Genomic DNA, 24,197 nt, shown 5'->3' on the forward strand with positions numbered 1-24,197 from the left:
ATCCATATGATTACTTTAACACTTAAGCTTAAGGGGATTTGGGGTACCATGGCAAGTTTTTACACTGTACCCTTAGAAGTAAGTCCCGGCTGGCACCACGGCTTAATAGGCCTGGTCGGGGCGCCGGGTTCTGTCCCGGTTGCCCTCTTCCAGGCCAGCTCTCTGCTGTGGCCCGGGAGCGCAGTGGAGGATGGCCCAATTGCTTGGGCCCCTACACCTGCATGAGAGACCAGGAGAAACATCTGGCTTCTGGCTTCAGATCAGCGTGATGCGCCAGCTGTGGTTGCCATTGGAGGGTGAACCAACGGCAAAGGAAGACATTTCTCTCTGTCTCTCTCTCACTGTCCACTCTGCCTGTCAAAAAAAAAAAAAAAAAAAAAGAAGAAGAAGAAAGTAAGTCCGTACGAGTGTATGCAGAACTATACAGCTTTACAGTTACAAACATCGCACACTTCATAATTACAACATTGGGAGCATGGTAATTCTTTCCATTGTGCCCCCCTTCCTAATCATACTCCCAACCCTCTACTCCTCCCTCTCTTATTCCCACTCTTGTTTTTATTGCTATCTATTTTCAATTGACTATACACATATGTTTAACTTTATGTTAAGTAAGAAGTTCAACAAATAGTATAGAAAAACAAAAGTTCCACAACGGTCAATTGTCAATTTCACTTCTACAGATTGCCTTTTTGTAAAAGATTTATTTATTTATTTGAAAGGCAGATTTACACAGAGAGAGAAGGAGAGGCAGAGAGAGAGAGAGTGGTCTTCCATCCACTGGTTCACTCCCCAATTGGCTGCAATGGCCGGACCTGCGCCAATCCAAAGCCATGAGCCAGGAGCTTCTTCCCAGTCTCCCACGCAGGTGCAGGGGTCCAAGGGCCTGGGCCATCTTCTACTGCCTTCTCAGGTCAAAGCAGAGAGCTGGATTGGGAAGTGGAGCAGCCGGGACTTGAACTGGCACCCAAATGTGATGCCAGCCTTGCAGGCGGCAGCTTTATCCGTTAAGCCACAGCACCAGCCCCTACAGATTGCCTTTTAGGAGTCCTATTAATTATCAGTTATCACCGGTCAGGGAGAACAAGTGGTATTTGTCCCTTTAGGACTGGTTTATTTCACTAAGTATGATGTTGTCCAGATTCATCCATTTTGTTGTCAAAGCCAGATTTCAATTTTTTTTTTATTACTGTATGTAGTGCAGAGCCTCTGAACATAATCTGGCATTTCTCTTGTGTACATTTTAGAATCTTTTTCTTTTTTTTTTCTTTTTCTTGTACACATTTAGAATCTTTTTTTGTATGTTTTATTGTGGAGAAGTTGACTATAATGTGTAATGCTGAAGATCTTTTCTGGTCATCTATTAGGAGTTCTATGTGCATTCTGTACTTGGACATATCTTTCTTTCTCCAAATTAGAGAATTTTCAATAATTATTTCATTAAAAATGCATCTAATCCATTCTCTATTATCACACCTTCAGGAACTCCTAAGACTTGCATCTTTTGGCATTTAATACTATCCCATAAATCTCAAACACTGTTTTTAGATTTTTGAATTTTTTTTTTTTTGGTCTAAAAAATTTCCAAAGATTTATCTTCTAGTCTGAATATTCTTTCTTTTGCCACACCAAGTCTGTTGTTAAGACTTTTAACAGTATTTTTTATTTGACTTACTGAATTCTTCATTTCCAATATTTCATTTTGGTTTCTATTTAAAATTTCAATTTCATAGGAAATTCTTGTTATTCATGTCTTATATGGATTTATTTAATTCATGTATTTGCTTTTGATTGACTCTGAGTAATTCTTGATTAATCTCCTGAATTCCATTTCACCTATTTCATCAACCTCTTCCTTTTCATATTCTAATATTGAAGGGTTGTTCTATTCTTTGGTGGGAACATGTTGTCTTCCTTTTCTTGTTTGTTGATTTTTTGCATTAATTTTTAGACACTTGTGGAGATACTCATTTTTTTCCTTTGATTGCTTTTATCTTTGAACTATACCTCTATGGCTTAGTGGAATGTCTGGTCTTTCAGTGACTAGCCATGGTGTGGCCAGAGAGCTCTGGTCAGTGTTCCAGAGCTAGGTGAATACCCAGGCTGACACCCAAGTTGGGTGTAGTAGATCTCCTCTTGTTAACAGAAGGGGGCCTATGGTCACCTCTCATGGAGTAATCACATCTTCACTTCATCTTTTCCAAGGTGATCAAAGCCTGAGTGTTGGCCCTCAGTGAGTGCAATGCTCATCCTCACTTCTGCGTGAACCAAAGGATCTGTGCAGTCCTCAGTGTGAGCGTGGATCTCCCTGCAATGATCCACTCCATGCAATAAGGGAGCTTTGAGCATGTAGAGCCATACACAGTGATTACCCAGAGACCCAGTATATCCTGTGCCCTCTCATGGTTTCACAGACTTTCCACCACCCTACTATACTGGCTTATCCACAGTCAGGCTGAGACATTCCCAGAGCCAGCAGCCTGTGGGTGCTCCACTTAGGTGGTTTAAGCCCCAGAGCCTGTCATATGTTGAGAGGCTAGGGTCACCCTATAGTAGTATGTGGATGTCCAGCCCCCTATCAATCCTCCCAGACAGACTCAATGTCAGTGGAGAACACAAATTTTCCCCTCAGCATTTGTTATAAACAAAGCAGAGGACCCTTGCAAGTATGTGAGGGGCAGGAACTATTCCTAGGCAGGATTTGCAAATAGAAGACAGAGTTTATTTCCCATGGTAGCAAAAGGCAAGAATGCTGTGAAAATTTTACCATCACAAATCAGATAGACAGCTGGACAGCTGCTTAGTCTGAGATTGGATCAGGATAGCTAAGTAACATCAGAAAATCCAGTGGGCTCCTCAGGTCTTTAAGGATAAAGCAATAGCAGTCCAGTGCTTGAGAAATTTGAACTCTGGACCCAGAAAGCTCAATATAAATGATAATAAGAAAGCAAACTAAAATGGACAACAATACATCTCAATGCCAATTCAATTATTGAGTATAGAGACTCAATTTTGAATTTCATAAAACAGGAACACACAAACACACACAGTTGCCCATTTCAGATCATTAATGACTTGAATATAACTATTTTGTCACCACAAATATTTCCAAGCCACTAAGTCAAAATTGGGAGAAATATTCACAAAAAATATGAATCATTAACCACTAAGGTGGAGTCAACAACAACAAACACAGGCGACCAAGATATTGAGACAGTCAAGAATTTAAAAATAACTGTGTCCAGCATACAAAGATATCTAGTGGAGAAGAATGACTCATGGTCAGAAAAGCAATGTCTGAAGAGGGTTGGATTGGCATTTAAGATGCCAATCAAAAAGCCTGCAACTCATGTCACAGTGTCTGGGTTCAGTTGCTGGCTTAGTGCTTGATTCCGGGTTCCTGCTAATGCATGTCTTGAGAGGCAGCCGTGATGATGCCAATGGTTGGAGTCCTGCCACCTACCTGGGGAAGACAGAATTTAATTCCCAGCTCCCAGCTTCAGACTGACAGCCCAGCTTCAGTCATGGTCAGCATGTGGGCAGTGAACCAGTACAGGAACTCTCGTCTCTGTCAGCCAGTCAGTCTCTCATTCTCTCTCTTGCTGGCTTGCTCTCTCTTTCTCTAATCTTCCTAAATATACTTTTAAAAGGAATTGAGGCTACAGAGTAAAATAAGTTGCTAGAGAAAACCAAGACAATTAAATTTGTATATACATGAGCTGCCACATGTGAATTCTGACCAACATATAGTTTTCTAATAAGTACATTGAAAGTGTGCATTTTCCTTTGTCCTACCAGTTCAGCCTCATTTCATAACTTTATACAGGAAGGCTATCAATATTTTTGAATGTTAAATATTTTTAAATTTTCCTTTTTATTTCCTTATAGCGTATTAATACTTTAGAAATTTGTATTCATTTTCCCAATGTATATGTACCTTGTTTACCTTTCTTTTGCATTTTTTAAATGGCCTGTGAACTATTGGTTCCAAGTCAAAATAGAATGCATTATGTTAAAATTCTGTGAGGGACCCCAGAGCTATGAGCTCCAGTATTTTGATTTGTTTTTCTGCATGTACATCCTGAATCTTGACAGAGAATTATCTTTCATATGTTTGATAGCTGCTCAGCACTCATTAGCTCATGTTCAAATGCTTTTCTTTAATCATTTTTGTCATTTTGGTGAGAAATGGGCAGATCCAGCATAACATCAGCTTGTCATCTGAAAAGCAGATGTTATGAAAATTGTTAAAGCAAATAAAAAAGGAAAGACTGCCTTCATACATGTGAATAAACTGGGCAGGTTGTGAAATTCTTGAAACACAATGTTTTTCACTAAAAGCTCTGTCTAAATTTCTAAAATCTGGCATCAAATTTGCTGACTGATGTATTTTCTGTAACAGTCTCCTGCTACTAGGAAGCGTGCAGTGTATTCTTGATGAAAAGACATACTTGGTGATTTTTGTACATGTAGGGAGCCACTCTATTTAAAAATCCTATTTTATTGTATGTTTGATATATAAACAATTAGGGAGAGTATCGTTTACAAAATCTGTCGAATCTTACAACATTTCTCTTTATGCATATTAAGATTGGTAGGGAATTAAAAAAAATCTTGGGGCTGGTGTGGTGCAGGGGTTAAGCCGCCCCCTTAAAAGCCAGCATCCCATATGGGTGCCAATTGGAGTCCCAGCTGGTCCACTTTTGATCCAGTTATGATAATGTGCCTGGGAACACAACAGAAGATGTCACAAGTGCTTGAGCCCCTGCCACCCACGTGGGAGACCCAGATGGAGTTCTAAGTTCCTGGCTTCAGCCTGGCCCAACCCTGGCTGTTGTAGCCATTTGCAGATGGAAGATTTCTTTCTGTCTCTCCCTCTCTTTCTCTATGTAACTTTGTGCTTCAAATAAGTAAAAGAAAAAAATTAAAAAAGAAAGGAAAAACTCATTAATATTCCCCAAGTAGAGTATATATTGGACACATTATTGATATAATACACATTGATCCAATTTGTGGTATAACATAGTTTGCCTTTCAATTTTACTATATAAACATTATCTTACAAGCTTCTTTATTTTACAAAGCATATCACTGTTCACTTTATTTAATTTTATGAATATTCTACCTTTGCTGCCTTTGAATCAGCATGGAACTGTAGTTTAAGATTTCCTGTAGACTGTCTTCATCAAGTGCCCCCTGGCTCTTTAAAGTCGGTGTAAGAACTGCAGAACACAAAGCCGGAACCCACTCAGGGAGCAGTCAGATGTATGTGTAACAGAATCATGATTGTTTTCCCAACATGATAAGACTAGGTTTTTTTGTATGTGTGTAATGTTTAGTTTGGCTATTTGTCCATATTTCCTGAAACAAGAAAACTAAGTACATAATTACAATTTATATCCTTTTGGAAATGATGATTCATGATTTAGTCAAAAATGGAATATACTGTAGCAAAAATTCAGGTCTTAGAATCAGCAAGATTATCTTTCAGAGACTGTTAATGGCACCTGCACATCCTCATTAGGGACACTGGGGATAGCTGGGAAGCTGAGCTGGGACTAGCCAACTATGTTTCTATTCTCTGTAAGCTTAAAAGATTAACTGAATTTCTAGATTTTTGGCTAAATACTCTGGGATTTAAATCCAATTCACAAATAGGAGACCTATGTCTGGTCTCATCCCGTACTTGTCTTAATTGCTTTCTTTATACAAGATTCTCAACCAAGAAAATCAGTCTATTCATTTTGGCATGGATACAAAAGGAAAGTCAACTCCTATTCATAATTCTACATTATTTAATCATCCCATAATCTAGATTCTATTGGCTTCAAGAGGGATGTTACTCCCAAGTGTGTATGATAAATTCTTCCTGGCAGTGACTATGTAGTGCCGTCAGGTATGCCCCCAAATGGCTATATCTGTGAAGAAGTGTAAGATTAATGTTTACCATTGTTGGATAAAAACCATTCTGACACTTGCTGAGACAGTAAGGAAGACTTTGTTCAAAACTATCATGATAGATGTCAAAACTATGACAATAGATAAAACAGATAGAACTTAACATCAAGTAAAAACAAATGGATATTTACAGTCAACAGAAAGATTGGTGAATCAGTAGATAAAAAATTACCAAAGGAGACATTGAGGATAGGTGAGTTCTTGTTAAACCTACAAAAGGCCCAACAAGTTTCTTGCTGAAAGCAAGCTACAGTGATCAGATATAACCTGCGGTGTGTAGAGGGATGAGGAATATAAGCAGACATCCCGAGTGATTTGCAGGATCCTCCCTGTAAGTGAGCTATTCAGGCCCCGCAATGGCAGGGACATGGCCAAGGAATAATCTAGAAGGGGTGCAGACACAGCTGACAGCAGTTCAGTCCGGGAGAGGGTCTGTGACCACAGATCCTACAAATGGGGATCAGTTGGTGGAATGGCTTTCCAAGGACTCAGTTACGGTTCCAAATGTCAGACAGCACCACAGGAACCAAGGATCTAGCTCAGAGAGTGCAACATCAACATCAACGTCACATCAACATCAATACGATGCTGCTTCTTCCAACATCAAAACAGAAGGTTTAGAAACACAAGGTAGAAGTGGGTTTTCTCGGCTCATCAACTGTTTGGCTGGCTTTTAGCATTTTCCTAAGTCCTTGAGCTACAGAAATTGCTTTTTTTCATTCTTCATTTTCATTTATCAACTTTTAAGTGCAAATAAGATCAAAAAGTCTAATGTGTATTTGTTATTATTAACTATTTAATAATAAATGTACGTATTCATTGAGGAAACAAATATTTTGTGAAATTCTACATAACAAAGATTTAAATCAGAGATGCTCTTCTCTCTCCACAAGATGCCTTGTGGAATTCTTGTTAACTTCTTGTTATACAGTAAGTGGATTTAATCTTTTTATCTTAGTATTTGGACCATAACTATGAGCAGATATTAAAGGAGAACGAAAGCTGATGGACTTCTAATTTAATGGCAGTTATATCAATAAAAATTATAGCTTTATCTCCTTATTACAGGTTACACAAAAATATCAAGTCAAATTACAAGTTAACCTATATAACATCAGGTGTTATAAATAGAAAAATCAAGTGTTTTATCATAGAATCGGTTTCAATATGTACATAGGGTTAGAAACAGATAAATCCAAAGTGTTTCCCGAAAGTAATTTTAGAAACCTATAGTACCACCAGAAGTGTTTGAAAACTTCTATTGTTCCTTTTTTTTTTTTTTGACAGGCAGAGTGGATAGTGAGAGAGAGAGAGACAGAGAGAAAGGTCTTCCTTTTGCAGCTGATTCAACTTCCAATGCCCACCGCGGCCGGCGCACCGCGCTGATCCGATGGCAGGAGCCAGGTGCTTCTCCTGGTCTCCCATGGGGTGCAGGGCCCAAGCACTTGGGCCATCCTCCACTGCCTTCCCTGGCCACAGCAGAGAGCTGGCCTGGAAGAGGGGCAACCGGGACAGAATCTGGCTCCCCGACTGGGACTAGAACCCGGTGTGCCGGCACCGCTAGGTGGAGGATTAGCCTATTGAGCCGTGGTGCCGGCTATATTGTTCCATTTTTAAAATACTCTGAAAATACTACTGAATTTAAAATTTTTGCTAATCTAGTGGTTGTATATTGCTGTCTCCTTTTGGTTTAATTTTCCATTTCGTTATTGACTAATTGATTTAATCATTTATATTTACTTATAAAATTTGAACTCTGCACATCTTTCTGATTTTGTAAACTTAGCTGTGTGGTGTAATGATTTATATCTCTGGTTTTAAGATCATTGTCTGAAAAAATTTTTTCCATATTCTTTCTGAGTGCATGCTGTCCTACTTTCTTAAATGTCCCTATCAATGAACATTAATTCACAAATTTAATCTAGTCAAATTTTCAATTTTTCCTTATTTAAGAATTTTCAATATTTTTCAATATTTAAGATTTTACATGGAATTGTTGAAGACTCTCACTTATCTGAAAGTATTCCCTTTTGGACTTTCACATTTAGATTCATGTTTTAATTTTTGTTTTTCCTCTAACACACAATAATCCAAACATCACTTGCAGAAAAGTCCATAGTTTCCACTTGCTTTGTGATGCAGCCTCTGTCATAAGTCAAGGGTCTCCACAAGGATGAGTCTGCGCTAGGCCACTTCTCTGTTCGCATCGCAGCTTTGCCTGTGTTTGGTCTGATAATTATGTGCTGCATAGCCATTGAATCTTACTCAGCTTCACCTCTGCAACCCTGATAGTCTACTGGATTGTATCTAGGTTCTTTCCCATAACAATGTCTGATAACGCCCATGCTTCAACAAACAAGGACATTCATAGCATTCATTTTAATTATTTACTCTTCCTTATGGGTCAATAACCTGTATCTTTGGTAGACTAGGGTATTAAGAATCACATCCTGTACTAAGACTGTGTGCTTATAGGTGCATTTTTTTCCATACGGTTAAGTCAAGTCCTTATTACCTCAGTTTGTTTAGAAGGAAAAGCATATTTAAAATTCTTTTATCATATTGAAATTTTAATTTTTTTGTTCCTTTAACTTGTTTTTGCCCTCATAGAATGATATATTTTTCTTAAGGATATAGACAGGACTACAATAGATTTTCCAGTATCAGTAAACAATCATCAGAGAATATTCATTCTCATTATTACTGACACACTGGCACTTGATATTTTAAAGCCAATTTAAATTTATGGCAGACATTCATGTGTATTCTATTATTATATTCTTTAAGTAAATACAAGTCAGATGCTGTGTTACTGCTTTTTTCCATAAAATATCTGAGAAAATTCATGATCGTCATGATTAATGTGCTTCTCCACAATTGCATTGATCTAAATGACTTAATTGGAATATAATGCAAATGAAAGAACACTGAAAAATTTTCACTTTCTTAATATCTGGGTTGGGTTTCCTAACGTTCTGCTGAAGTGACTTGTCCTTTTAATGAAAAATTTAAAGCACTGACAAGATCACAAAATCAGGAAGCACTCTTTTTGGACAAGACTCTTCATTGAATGACAGGATTAATTGAATAATTTTGTTACTTGGATAACTAGTTGCTTAATTTTTGCCCAATATTGCTTCTTTCAAGTCATATTTTGAAATGGTACTGAGTTAATGTACTCTGAATTCATTACTAAAGGAAAGTCTGGTTAATTAAATTTAGAAAATTACATGCAAAATCTTGATTTTTAGACTTTTATTGAATTTACACGTGTATGCTCACACTACGTAATACTCTTCTGTCTCTATGTCTTCATATATGTGAATGCTCAAAAACATATTAACCACCTGTAAACAAAGAAAAACTTAGTATTGCAGAAATTACAGTAAATACAGTAGAATCTCACTATGTCGAATCTTCTATTTGTGATATTTAAATATTGACTCTGTTTATGCAATTCAAATGTATCAGGTTAAGTGCTATTTTTTCCATATGTGAAACTCAGAAGAGGTGACTATCTAGATTGTTTCACACAGCCAAAAATATTCTATTGTACAGAATCAAAACCCAGCCTTAATCTCAGCCTCACCCTCACACTCCTTGAGGCCAGTGTTGTGATTCAGCAGGGTATCTCCCTATTTACCCTGTGGGCAACCCGTAATGGATTGTCACTTTGAGTCTGGCTCATCCACTTTCCAATCCAGTATCCCTGCTAATGCATCTAAAAGACAGTGCATTATGGCTGAAGTGCATTATGGGTCAAGTTTTGGGCCACTGCCACCCATGTTGGAGCTCAGATGGAACTCTTAATTCCTTGTTTTGGGCTGATTCAGCCCTGGCAGTAGAAGCCATTTGGGGAGAGAACCAGAGTAATGAAGAACTCTCCCACTCCCTCTCTCCTTCCTCATACTTCCCTAATTCCTCCCCCCTCCCCTCCCCCTCAGCCTTTCCCTCTCCCTCTTTCTCCTCCATCTTCCTCCCTTTACCCCTCCCTCCCCCTCAACCTCTCCCTCTCTTTTCTCTCCCCCTTCTCCGCCTCCCCTTTCCCCCTAACCTCTCCCTCTGCCTTTCCCCTACCTCTTCATAGCCCTCTTCCCCTTTTTCTCCCCTCTCCTCCTTTCTCCCTCAACCTCTCCCTCCATTTCTCCCATTACTTCTATTCCTCCAATTCTCCCTCCCCCTCGTAGTCTTCCTCTCTCTCTCACTTGTCTTTCAAACAAATACATATTTAAAAAGAAACTCAACCTTACCTGACTTTGCAGCCTGAGCCTTTTTCATTTCACTGTGCTCCAAGGCCATGTATTTGTAGTTATTAAATTTCAGCATTATAACTGTAGAGGTCTAATATTTGCAAGGCATAATAGTAAGTGCAGTTTGTAACACAATTTCCTAAAATCTGTGGTAGTTTTCTCTCATATTGTATGCTAGAGCTAAACAAATTATCTCTGCTTTGAGATAGCATCATTCTTTTCAACAATGTTAGAATTTTATTTTTATACCTCCCTATACTACATTATAATAAATGAGTTGGATTAGAAATACAAGACCATTTGGAGAAAAGCATATAGATCTACTTCTGACATTATCTCCAAAGAACAAATGTTTCCATGTTTTCTCACACTATCAAAGCAAACACACAACAAATGTGCATGATCTCAGATATCAGTCTTAGTGATTAAATCAGATATGTGGCTGAGTGGTAAAATGCTACAAAAGCAAAAGCAATGAAAAAATGTCAGAAAGCATTCAGGATGGCGAATAATTGAGAAGTTCACCCAAAAATAGACTCATTGAAATAACTGAAATCTCTACATATTTTGTTGACTTCCAGGGAGATATTGGATATAATTTCAACCTCTGAATAGTTATTTGTCATGTGGATAAGAAAATGCCCTGTGATGTGTCATCCCAGGTATCTTACATGGAGCACTGGAGAATGTCAACTGGAAAACAATGTGGATAAAAGACTATCAAGTATAATAAGCTACCCCAATCTTTTGAAATGATCAGATAGAAGCTGAATAATCAGAATATCAGTCAGTTCATGTGTCCAAGTCTTTATAATTTTAAGAGCTGAATTCCTAAATATTTTCAGTTCCTTTCTAGCTTTGGTTTTCTATGATTTTCCTAGAGAAGTATCCTTTCTGCCTCAATTTCCATTCTATCCAAACCACAAATTGCAAGTTAGGAATTGACCCAAAACTGTGAGTCTTTAATTTAGATTTAAATTCCACAAATTTCTTATATTTTCAAAATAGGAGTTCACTGATTCTAAATTTTGTGGAAGTTATTTCTAATGTTCTTGGCATGGATAGGACAGATAGACATGCATGTTAGTTATCTTGGCAAATACAAGAAAAAGATCTATGGAGAAAATGGAAGCATAATTCTCACCCATAGTTTGACCTTTCACCTGATTGGGATTTGCGGGCCATATGTAGGAATTTACAGGCGCCCTGAATATTGTAGACCAAATTATTCAAGTACAATTCCCAGTCTATGCCAATGGTTTCTTTCTTTGGTAACTTTCATTACCTCTCATTGTTGCATTATAGAAAATGCTGTAAATTTCAACTTTCTTGACTCTCATTCGTCCCAAGGACCTCACTTTGCATTCTATATTTTTTTCCTACTACTTTACTTTGGCTATAGAGTCAGTCCATAGAGTTCCATTTACTTGGACACAAATCTGGGATGAGATTCCCTTTGCAAGAGCTTCTGAGGTCCACCCTGGCTATCTGAGTGTTGGGGAGAAAGGAATATACATTAATTTAAGGATGAAATAACTAAAGTTCATGACAATACGAAGTATTTCTGGTAATAAGAAGTTATATTTCATTGTCTGTTTCCAGATTGGCTGTCTTAGTATCACAGCATTTATGTTCAAGTATGCCTCATTTTATTTAATAATTTCCCCAAGTACAATATAAAAAGCTGTTACCACCCAGATCAATGTATGTATAATTATCAGTATTTCCTCAAATATTAATGCAGGCTCTGTGAGGATATGAGCTTGACAGGGACACTAAGTGCCCTTATGAGTTAGTTATGAAGACGCTGGATACCCTCATAGCTGAAAGCAAGCTGTGGGGCCACCTGTGCCTGCATATGAGCACATTTGATTTCTAAGTAATGTTCAGAAAGTATGGTATTTTCCTATCTGTGACTTCTTTTAAAAAATAAAATACATGTGTTTGCTTTATAACGTCTTTCTACCCAGTGAGGATGTTAAAAACAAGGGGGCTTCGGACTGAGAATATGTGATTTTCTTAATGACTGCTTTTGTAATTTTAATTTGCTATGCTACCAGGGAACCATGATGTCAAATCACAAAATGACAATCTTTGTGGAAAAAGGACTCATGCATACATAAAGTTCATTATTTTTGGTATTTTGCCAATGGAACAGTTCACTGTCTTATTATGGGCTATAAAATCACCAGTAATTTTGAGATTAAGAACATGAATGTTATAAATTGGACTACATAAAAACACACAAACCAGTGGGCTATAACTTCTCACCATGGAAATTTTCTGGGACTGAGTGTAAGGCATGAGAAATTCATCAATTAAAGCATTTTTAATGCTCACATTGAAAGAGATTCTATAGAACAGATAATACAAAGAATTGCCTTTTTCTCATTATTTTCTTTAGAAGCTACTATGATATAATGAAGGTAATTCAAATTTAAAATTTAGAACAATATATATTTGACATTAATTTCCATTAGATGCCAGACGTTTGACTTTGGACTAAACATTTATCCCTCTAATTTTGAAGTCTCTTGTCTACAGAAAAAACTAAATGAATCCCAATTTAAATTCTGCTGTGAGGATTATTAATAAATAGTTTTGCTAGTCTTTGGCATACTACAGATATATACCAGCTCTCAATTTTAGTAATGGAGCTGTAAAACACCTGCCTCTTTTTCTAAAAAAAAAGGCACAGATGATGATGAACACCAAGCTTTATTATTTACAAGCCAAACTTTCCCAAAGGCAGGTGCAGGTGGTCCCACAGCTTGCTTTCAGCTCTGAGGGTGTCTGGCACCTTCCTATCTGGTAAAGGTACTTAGTGTCCATGCCAAGCTCTTTATATTCTCAAAGCCATGCATTAATAAGTATTTAATAAACTCTCTTTTCATCTCTTTTCTTTTTTATTTATTTTTAAGGAACACAAATTTCATAAGTATAACTTTAAGAAAGCTATTTTTCAGTTAAATTTCAACACCTAAGAATAAATGTGTGTTAATTACAGAGTTCAACTAATAATATACTGAAAAGTGATCCCTGTTAAATATAAGAGTGGGAATAAGAGAGGGAGGAGATGTACAATTTGGGACATGCTCAATTGGACTTGCCCCAAATGGTGGAGTTAGAAATGTGCCAGGGGATTACAATATAATCCCATCAAGGTGGCATGTATCAATGCCATCTCACTAGTCAAAGTGATCAATTTCAGTCCACAATTGATCACACTGATAGGTCTAAGAGTCAAAGGGATCACACAAACAAGACTAGTGTCTGCGAATACTAACTGATAGAATAAAAAAGGGAGAGAACGATCCAACATGGGAAGCGGGATACACAGCAGACTCAGAATGGCAGATGTCCTAAAGAGCACTCTGGCCTCAGAATCAGCCCTTAAGACATTTGGATCTGGCCGAAGACCCCATGAGAGTATTTTAGACATGGAAAGCCAAGACATTCTGGCAAAAAAAAAAAAAAAAAAAAAAAAAAAAAACACACAAAACCTAAATGAAAGGTCTCTGTGAGTGAGATCCCAGTAGAAAGAACGGGCCATCAAAGGAGGAGGTACCTTTCTCTGAAGGGAGGAAAGAACTTCCATTTTGACTATGACTTTGTCTAAATAAGATCAAATTCGTGAACTCAAGAGGCTTCCATAGCCTTGGGAGATTTCTAACGCCATAAACAAGAGTGTCAAATTGTTAAGTCAACAACAGGAGTCACTATGTGCTTACTCCTCATGTGGGATCTCTGTCCTTAATGTGCTGTCCAATGTGAATTAATGCTATAACGAGTACTGAAACAGTATTTTACATTTTATGTTCTGTGTGGGTGCAAACTGATGAAATATTTACTTAATATATTCTGAATTGATCTTCTGTATATAAAGATAATTGAAAATGAATCTTGATGTGAATGGAATGGGAGAGGGAGCAGGAGATAGGAGGGGTGCGGGTAGGAGGGAAGTTATGGGTTGGGAAAAAGCCATTGTAATCCATAAACTGTACTTTGGAAAATTATATTTACTAAATAAAAGTATAAAAAAAAGAAAGCTATTTTTCCCACCAAACCAGCTCTCCCACCCCTCCTCCTTCTCCCTCCCCCCTTGTCAGTCCCATTCTCCATATAGACTCACTTTTAGTTAACTTTGTACACAATTGACCATCTCTATACTTAGTAAAGATTTCAACAATTTGTGCACACACACATACAAATTGTTTGAGATCTAGTTTTACAGTTAACTCTCAATATGACTCATTGAGGACAGAGGTCCAGCATGGGGAGTTGGTGCACAGTGACTCCTGTTGTTAATTTAACAATTAACACTCTCATGTATGATGTCAGTGACCACCCAAGGCTCTTGACATGAGCTGCCAAGGCAATCGAAGCCTATTGAGTCCACAAACTCTGTCAGTATTTAGAAAAACCATAAGGAAATGAGAAGTTCTCACCTCCTTTCAGAAATAAGCACATCCTTCTTTGATGGCCACTTTTTTCCACTGGGGTCTCACTTACAGAAATCCTTCATGTAGAACATTTTTTCCTACATTGCCTTGGCTTTCCATGCCTGAAATGTTCTCACAGCTTTTCAGTCAGACCAGGAACCCTTAAGGACTGATGCTGAGGCGAGAGTGTTACTTAAGCAATTGTCATTCTATGAGTCTGTTGCGTGGATTGTTTCCCATCTTTAATTCTATCAATTATGCATTACAGAGATCATATAAATAGGATCAAGTGCCTGGTAATAACAATAAGCTCTTAATTATACACATTATTGTCGCTCCCCCTCTTCGTGGAGGAACGACACTAAACCCTGCCTAGGCTTCCTATCCGAATCACGGCACCATTATGTCACTCCCCTTCTTCGTGGAGGAACGACACTAAACCCTGCCTAGGCTTCCTATCCGAATCACGGCACCATTATGTCACTCCCCTTCTTCATGGAGGAACGACACTAAACCCTGCCTAGGCTTCATATCCGAGTCACGGCACCATTATGTCGCTCCCCCTCTTCATGGAGGAACAACACAGGACCCTGTGCTGTTCTTTTTTTTTTTTTTGACAGGCAGAGTGGACAGTGAGAGAGAGAGACAGAGAGAGAAAGGTCTTCCTTTGCCGTTGGTTCACCCTCCAATGGCCGCCGCTGCAGCTGGCGCACCGCGCTGATCCGATGGCAGGAGCCAGGAGCCAGGTGCTTTTCCTGGTCTCCCATGGGGTGCAGGGCCCAAGCACCTGGGCCATCCTCCACTGCACTCCCTGGCCACAGCAGAGAGCTGGCCTGGAAGAGGGGCAACCGGGACAGAATCCGGCACCCCAACCGGGACTAGAACCCGGTGTGCCGGCGCCGCAAGGTGGAGGATTAGCCTATTGAGCCACGGCGCCGGCCCCCTGTGCTGTTCTTTTGTCTGCCCGGCCCTCCCCGGGTTTGCTGCTGGTTCTTCCCGGGTTGGCTATCGTCCCTTCCACCTCCGTGGAAGGGCGGTTCCTCCTAGCCACTTTCCCCACTTCCGCGGGGGAGCGGCACACCGCCGGCCGGCTCTCTTGGGGGCTGCTCAGATGTTCCTCAGGTGTTCCCTGGTGCATGTTGTCTCTCTCCTCCTTTATAGTCCTCTTCCACCAATCCCAACTCTGCTACCCACATGCCGAGTATGCTGCTCTCCTCCAATCAGGAGCAGGTCCTGCTGTTTATTGGTTGAACTGGAGGCAGCTGTGTAGAAGCTGTTTCCTCCTCTCCCAGCGCCATATTGTGGGAGAGCAGATGCATAGAACAAGTCTCAATTCCAGTAACTTAGTCTAGTCCGAGTTGCTCCCCACAATTATACACTTGCTTATCACACAATACACAGATCTTATAATGAACAAAAAAAGTATGTTATAAAAGGTAGATAAGATGCAAAACATCAGTAGCTCATCTTTCTTGACTGCTTGGTATGTGATAGGCATTGAGCCATTTCATACCCATTTTATTTTTTAAATATATTTCCATTATACCATTTTAGGAATGGAGAGGCACTTCCCCTTCTACCCTCCCTCCCACCCATGATCAAACCCTTCTTCTCCCTTCCTCTAGGAGTCTCACTCTTAATTTTTACAATGATCTATTTTAGTATACTTAATGATCCTAATAGTTAACCCTATCCTAAGTGAAAGAGTTCAACAAATATAGGTAATATATTTTTTCCCTGATCTGAGGTAACTAATAGAGTACCTGAAATCCAATCTATTGGAACAAAATAGACATTTTGAGATCAACGATTATTTATAGCCTTTGTCTCTTTGGTTGAGGAACAGTGTTTTGTTTTGTTTTTTCTTCATCCCCATTTTATTCTAAGAACAGTTGTTTTCATATAGGCAATTCTTTGATATTATCCATCTTAGTTTAGAAATAAGAAAATTGATATTTAGAGAGATTAAGGTGTCCAAGGTTAAATGCAAGAGGCAAGATAGAATTCCACATAGCATTGCTGATACCAGGCACTGAATTGAAAAGCACCAAACCAACCTACAAGCTAAAAATTTTGAATGAATGAATTAAAATAGTGTATTATTTTTAAATGAATGGTACTAAATTTAGTTAACTTGGGTGATATTTTTCTTTTTCCTTCAGAGTAATGAGATGAGCTTGAAAGACTTAAAATATTTGCATAGCATGCAATGACCTTTGGGAATTTGGAAACTGAGCAAGAACTGATACATCATATTGTCCAATCCATTTTCACATCATTATCATTTCCTTTAATAGATTCAGGGAGGCATATATATTCATGCAAAATAACTTTGCTGTGAATACATACAACTGAGATAATTCAAGGAATATAAATTTAAAAAATAGAATTATACATATTAGTTAACTCTTTAGGGATTTATTACAGTGCTCTTTTCTGATACAATATATACTATTTTGAGCATGATATATGACTCTGAATAAAGAACAAATGTAATTTGAATTTCACCTCTTAAGCATGCAATTCACTGAATTGCAATTCACTGACTGCATTTCCAAGTGCATACTGCTGGTTCATAAAAAAATCCTATTGCATAAATGATACTGTCACATAATACATTTATTAGTATTATAATTATGTATTTATGGCATTTTGTTGGCCTTTTATTATATCTTTTATTAATATATTTACTATGGCTACTATATTGTAATCTTCAGTGAAACTTCTGACATGTAAAGACATCAAATAAGTTGTCTTCTCAAAATTATTTTTGTCTTCAAAATAAATGTATCAATTTCCAACAGCACTGGCTTAGTTCCCTGGGCATCAATCTGTGAAATGAAGATTCACTTGTAGGAAATTTTCTGTGAATTATGTTGGGATTGGCATTTGCAGCAAGGAATGAAGGAGGCAGGACTTGCAGAATGACAAGGAGTCCATGAAGCACTAATAAGGACTCAGGAGATCCAACAGAATTAGGGAACTGGGTCAACCTGCAGGATTGTCCTGACCTAGGGGAAGAAAACTGCCCGTATATGCACATTTCAATCAATCATTGAAAGTGGGCGACCTCCTGAAGGAATTGGGGCCTTGTGTTGTGTGCACATTTCATCCAAGGATAATCACCAAGGGGACATATGTTGGATGCCACTCAGAGTCCCAGGGGCAAGGTGCCCTCAGGTGTGAGGTTTCTTTGATGATAAGATGCCTTATCTGACACACTGGCTGAAGGACATCACTGAGTCCCAGATGGTCTACATTCAATGATCATGTGGGTTGTTGGGCTCTATCCTTTTGCTATAGACTGAATTGTGTCCCCCACAAAATTCTTATTTTGAAGTCAGCACTCTCCCACACACATGTGGTTACCTTGGAGTAGGGCCCTTAAAGAAGTGATTCAGTTTAAATGAGGTCATATGGATGGAGCCAGGTTTGATGGAATTTGTGTAATAAAAGATGAAGCGACACCCAACAGTGCTCTCTGTTCACCTTCTGAGAATTCAGTCTGAAGTAGGTATTTGCAAGCCTGTAAGAGTATTCCCAACAGAAACTGAACTCTTGGAGTCCTCAGGTTTCAAAGCTATGAGATAATAAATTCCATTCCTGTAGTCACACGGTCCATGGGATTTTGTTACATGACATATTGAGCAGATTAAAGTATGTTCTCATTCAATTTGACAGAACTCGGATTGTATTTCTTCAGGGAAAAATACATTTGAGGATCAGGATTGGAAGGGATAGAAGAAAGTGATTAATGGGATAGCCTTTGGAGCTGGACCATTTATTATCCAGCTAGCAAGGAGCACCAGAGTTGGTAGTAAGTGAAGCATCTAGCACTCGGGAACATTGTGACAACGCGATAGCTGAAATTTCTCCATTTATGAACCAAGATGGTATATTAGTGAAAAGAAATTCACAGGTTGGTGTAACTTACCAACAGTCTGAGAAACGTTAAGTGAAAGGGCAACTACAAGAACAATGTAATCAAATGACTATGACCCAAGAAGAAAGAATCATAAGAAGTTTGAGTTGATTTATTGACAACTAAAAACTAAATGTTAAACTTAGAGAGTTTGTAGGTAGCATATGAAATTAACACTGATTTCCTGAACTAACAGGACATTGAAGGAAAAAAAAAAAACAACTGAGAACCAGTATAAAGACAAAAGCTTAAGAGGAGCTGTGCCTAAAAGAAGTTAAATCCTTAATATAAAAGGTTCCAGTATGCCAAGTGATAGCCATGGTTGGGAAGGAATGTGGTTCTGATAGGTTGTGTAGAGATATCACAGTTGGTCTTACAGAAAATAATTTAATCAAAAATTCCCTGGGACCTTCTGAATGTACAGAGTTTGCACACTACTTTTGCTTGAAACAGTAACAAGGCTTCATCTGCACAAGACAATAGGATTAGCCTGACAATCACTATTTCGTCTATTAACTCTGCCATAGAACAGGGATACTGTTGGCAATGAGCATGAAAGTCCAGTAATTAGCACTCTATTATAAAATCTTTATCCAGGTGGGGACTGGGTCTGAACATTGAAAAAAATGTCTACAGGCTATAGTAAATACTGGAAGAATCCATGGAAATATGAATAAAACTAGATATTGGTATTATTATGGCATCTTATGGCTAAGGAAGCATTTGTTAATTTGTAAGAATTCTTCAGGATATAGGACTTAATACTCCAACACAGATTTCGGGAGATTGTGCATTAACACTATTGATATGACATGCATTAAAAAAAACAATGGTACTGAGGTATGACTGTCAGAATTACTGTAAAATACTAGAAAAGTGTATTGAAATGCATAGAGAATTGGCATATTGCAAGGGACACGCCATCCAGCTAAGCCCTGGAAGACTTACACAGGAAGTGGCAAGGGATACACCATATTTTAGAGCATTATCTATTACATTGTGAGAGTGGCAAAAACAACATCAGTTAGTGGGATATCTGTCTTTTCTGTCAGGACTGATGGCAGTAAATACTACCATACAACAGGATTGTAATTGGCCATGGGTGTGACAGAACTTCCATAACAAAGGAGGGCAGGAGAAATCACTCATCCCTCATAAGCTAGAGGATTATGATACTACAATGAGTGGCAGATGGACATGTCTTGAAAAATCATTTACAGACATGAGGAATCAAGTACGGCACCATAGCCACAAAATATATGGGGATAAAAAGGGGTACTACCCAATCTGTACTTCAAAATAAATCAAGGACACAAAAACAAGTGGTGGAAAGCTATCACCCCAATAATAAGTTAATAACTTTTCCCATTGTCAAAATCACAAAGATTTCACACTCATAATCTGTGTGAAGGGAACTTAAAAAGTTCATGAGAAAATGGATTTAAGTGATAAGCTTTACTGTTGCAAAAATCTGAAATCTGCCCAGAATTTTTTCACAAAGTTAATTTTCTATAAACATTTTGAAAATAGAGCGTGTGTCACTAGAACCAGAAAATCTTAAACACTGCAAATATACTAGGTATTTCTCCCTGATCTTGCCCACAGGGAGCCACTATCATTTATTTCAAAAACTGTACACTATGTGAAGAAGAGTACTCCAAAAATTTAATCACTGTTGAATATAGGGACAAGCTTTCAAAGTATCATCATTGGGTCTATGTTAAATTGGAAACAATTGAGGTCAAGTTTTTAGTCATTGTCCACATCTGGCTTATCATGGTTTCGCTGAATGCTAGACCCATCCTCTGGCCACTTATACAATGAGGCACACTTATTGATTATTACAAACTCCAAAGCAGCCCCTTAGTCTTTGTAATGAAAGCTCTCAAATTGGGGATATTCTAAGGGAAGCCTCTAAAATTTTTGAGACTTCTGCCAAGAGATGCAAACCCTTATTGTATCCTAGGTTAAATGGCTGACTCAGTATCATCTTTAGAGATAAAATGAAGGACTGGGGGTTTTGTTACCTTCTCATTCCCAAGAAACTCAATAAAGCGGATACACTGCAGACTCATAGAATGGCAGATGTCCTAAATAGCACTCTGGCCTCAGAATCAGCCCTTAAGGCATTTGGATCTGGCTGAAGAGCCCATGAGAGTATTTTAGGCATGGAAAGCCAAGACACTCTGGAAAAAAAAAAAAAAAAAAAAAAAAACACCTAAATGAAAGGTCTCTGTGAGTGAGATCCCAGTAGAAAGAATGGGCCATCAAAGGAGGAGGTACCTTTCTCTGAAGGGAGGAGAGAACTTCCACTTTGACTATGACCTTGTCTGAATAAGAGTGAAGTCGGTGAACTCAAAAGGCTTCCATAGCCTTGGCAACTCATGACTAGAGCCTAGGGAGATTACTGACACCATAAACAAGAGTGTCAAATTGTTAAGTCAACAACAGGAGTCACTGTGTACTTACTCTTCATGTGGGATTTCTGTCCTTAGTGTATTGTCCAATGTAAATTAATGTTATAACTAGTACTGAAACAGTATTTTACATTTTATGTTCTGTTGGGTGCAAACTGATGAAATATTTACTTAACATATTCTGAATTGATCTTCTGTATATAAAGATAATTGAAAATGAATCTTGATGTGAATGGAATGGGAGAGGGAGCAGGAGATGGGAGGGGTGCAAGTGGAAGGGAAGTTATGGAGCAGGGGAAAGCCATTGTCATCCATAAACTGTACTTTGGAAATTTATATTTACTAAATCAAAGTTAAAAAACAGGTAAAAGCCATTTTTACCACTGGGATATTGCAAGAATGTGACAATTCTCACAAACATTGCTTATACTAAATAAATGATTTTCATTTGAAAAAAAAAAAGAAAAAAGATGGGATCTGGAAGATAATAGTGGACTCTGACACACTCAATCAAATAGGCAGTAGCTCCAATTCTTACCCCTGTGCCAAATGTGGTATCCTTGCTCAGAGGCATTTGTGTGTCCATAGACCCAAGCATTTTTTGTCCATCACTAAAGGCATTGAAGTAACAAGTGAGTTTCATCTATGTTAAAGAAAAATAAAAGATTAAGATCTGTTTCACATGGAACTGATAAGAATACATTTCAATTTTTTTCCAGAGTTCTGTTAAACATCCTCTATTCTTTTATAACATATTCCAAAGACATAGACAGCATCTGATAGCTCTTTAAATTAATCAATAATTTATTCAGAGAAAATGAGCAAGAAGTGCCCAACATGTTAAAGGGCTGAGCAAAACTTTTCTTTTTCAGTGGGTGGGAGTAAATACAATGAAGACTCAAGGGCTTGCAGCATCAAAGAAGTTTCTAGGAGGATCAGAGCTCTGGAGCATCCTAGAAACCCTATAAAAGTGAAGAACAACATACCCTGCCTTGAATATCCCACAAGATGGAAGAGACATAATTCTGACAGCTTATTTTAGCTTTCAGGCAGAATATTCTATTTCTCCCCCAGAAAAGACCATTTTGACTTATATACTGACTGGTGCAAAATTTTGCCAGCTCTGAAAGAAGTTCCCTGTGGGTGTCAGGATGGGAGTGTCATATAATTCAGATTTTTGTCATACAGTAGTCATGGTGCTTGGACCATAAAGCAGGGTGATAATTAGATACTTAGAGAATTGTGTGAACATGTGTTTGAATAAACCTTGAACAGACTCCTGTGAGAGTTGACAGACGAGCAGAAATGTTAAAACTGATATTTATGTGTTCAAACAAAATGATGTTGCTACTTACAAGATTTCCTCCTCACAGAAGTTCTGGTATAGATGTCTGTGTTTCCTTTAGGGAAACCTCATCTCTCCAAAGCTGAGAGAAACATAGCTAGTCCATTTTGTTCTGCACTGCTGAGTGGTTTTCTTTGGGAATTAAATGTCTCATCTAGTAAGATCATTAATTTAATTGCTGAATCCTTCTTTTTGGGAGGTAGTTTGAAAAATCCACAGCCTAGCTGCAGGAAAAAGAAAAACAAAACAACAACAATAACCACTTCCACCCTGCCCCACCAGAACTTACAAAAGTCTCAAGTAACCAAAAAAAAAAAAAAAAAAGGTTCACATGTATACCACTAAATGATGCTATACTTAGTCATCGCTAAGAGCTAAAATTGAGAGTATTAAATATGTCTCCAAAAACATAGGAGGAGAAGGTCGTATATTCATTTATCAATGTGAGTATAATTTGGGGGTTACATATGCCAGCAAATATAAAAGGTGTCTTATTAACCCCTGATATTAGAGAGAACATACATCCACATAACTGTTCTCCTTGGCGGTGACACAGGTGAGGGAGAAGTGAGGCAAGCTTAAAGAGCTACATTTTGAGAGGAGGCTAACTTCAGGAATAATGACAAGACTTCAGAGCCTCAGAGGGTCTTTGGAATTATGTAGTCAATCTCAGTATTTTATGTAATAGGAGGTTCCATCAGAGAAAGCATACGCTGCTTCTCACTTCCAGGGTGTGCTATTTCCTCTCATCTCCCTTAACACATAGGAAGATACTCAACAAACAGCAATTCAGCTAAGTTATTATTTTTTCTTTTTTCTTTAAATTCAGTTGTGATTTCAGTCAGTCTGGGTTTCTGAGTGTCTCTGTGGTTGAGTTTGTTTATTGTTAAGAATGGGAAAGCTCTTGTATGTGGCTGCCACCTCATAGGAGGAGTAACTCACTTACTTTCCTGTCTCTTTAAATGCCTCATCAATAGTTAATGTGTTTTCCGGATTGCTCTATAAAGCAGGGTAGGTCTTTTAAGAAATAGTTCAATACATGTCCAAAACAAATGATGGTTTCTATAGAGCTTATTTTTGTATGAGGGACTTGATTCTCCCGCAAATATCCTTTTTCATGTAAGCAAAAGAATAACTGGCTCCAATAGTCTCCAGCCTTCTTACACGTTAGGGGATGTTCACTTCCCTGCTTGGTGGCTTTGACCTTGTTTCTCAGCAGGTCTGTGAAGTTGAACATTACTGGAATATGCTTTTCTCAGCTATGAGTAGAAAAAATTGCAAACTGAATGGGATTAGTTCTGTACCTAGTGCATTCTAGGCACAAGCATGATATAAAGTATTTTGTTGAAACATCCTGAAAAATCTGAGAGGCTTTAAACAACCTGGTGAATTTTACAGATAAATAAAGTGACAGAGAGTTTAATAAATTTACAAAGAAGTTGTAAGTAAGTCATTGACCTAGAATGAGCATTCATTTATTTATTCAAATATTTGTTAAACAGACGTTCACTGAACTCTTGCACGCATTAGACATTTTACTAGTTATTGTGGAACTGAGACAGGTTTAAACAAGATGTGAATATCAGTGTCCTTAGAGAAAGTACAATCTTTTATCTGATACAGTTCAATCAACTAGATTACAGTGCATTGTGTGAGGAAGGACATTCAGGGAAAGATGACAAGAGAGGCTGAGAATGCAGAAACACTGATGTGAGTAATAGGTGGAAATCAACAGACAGACCACACAGAGGATGTGAAGAGGAAAGGCTGAGATTGGCACCATGACAGCCAAATAAGATTTGTAAAAAAATAAGGGAATAGCAGGGTGGAATGCCAGCAAAGGAAACTAAAAAGGGCTTGAAA

This window comes from Oryctolagus cuniculus, chromosome 2, assembly GCF_964237555.1.
Source record: "Oryctolagus cuniculus chromosome 2, mOryCun1.1, whole genome shotgun sequence".
NCBI lineage: Eukaryota > Metazoa > Chordata > Mammalia > Lagomorpha > Leporidae > Oryctolagus > Oryctolagus cuniculus.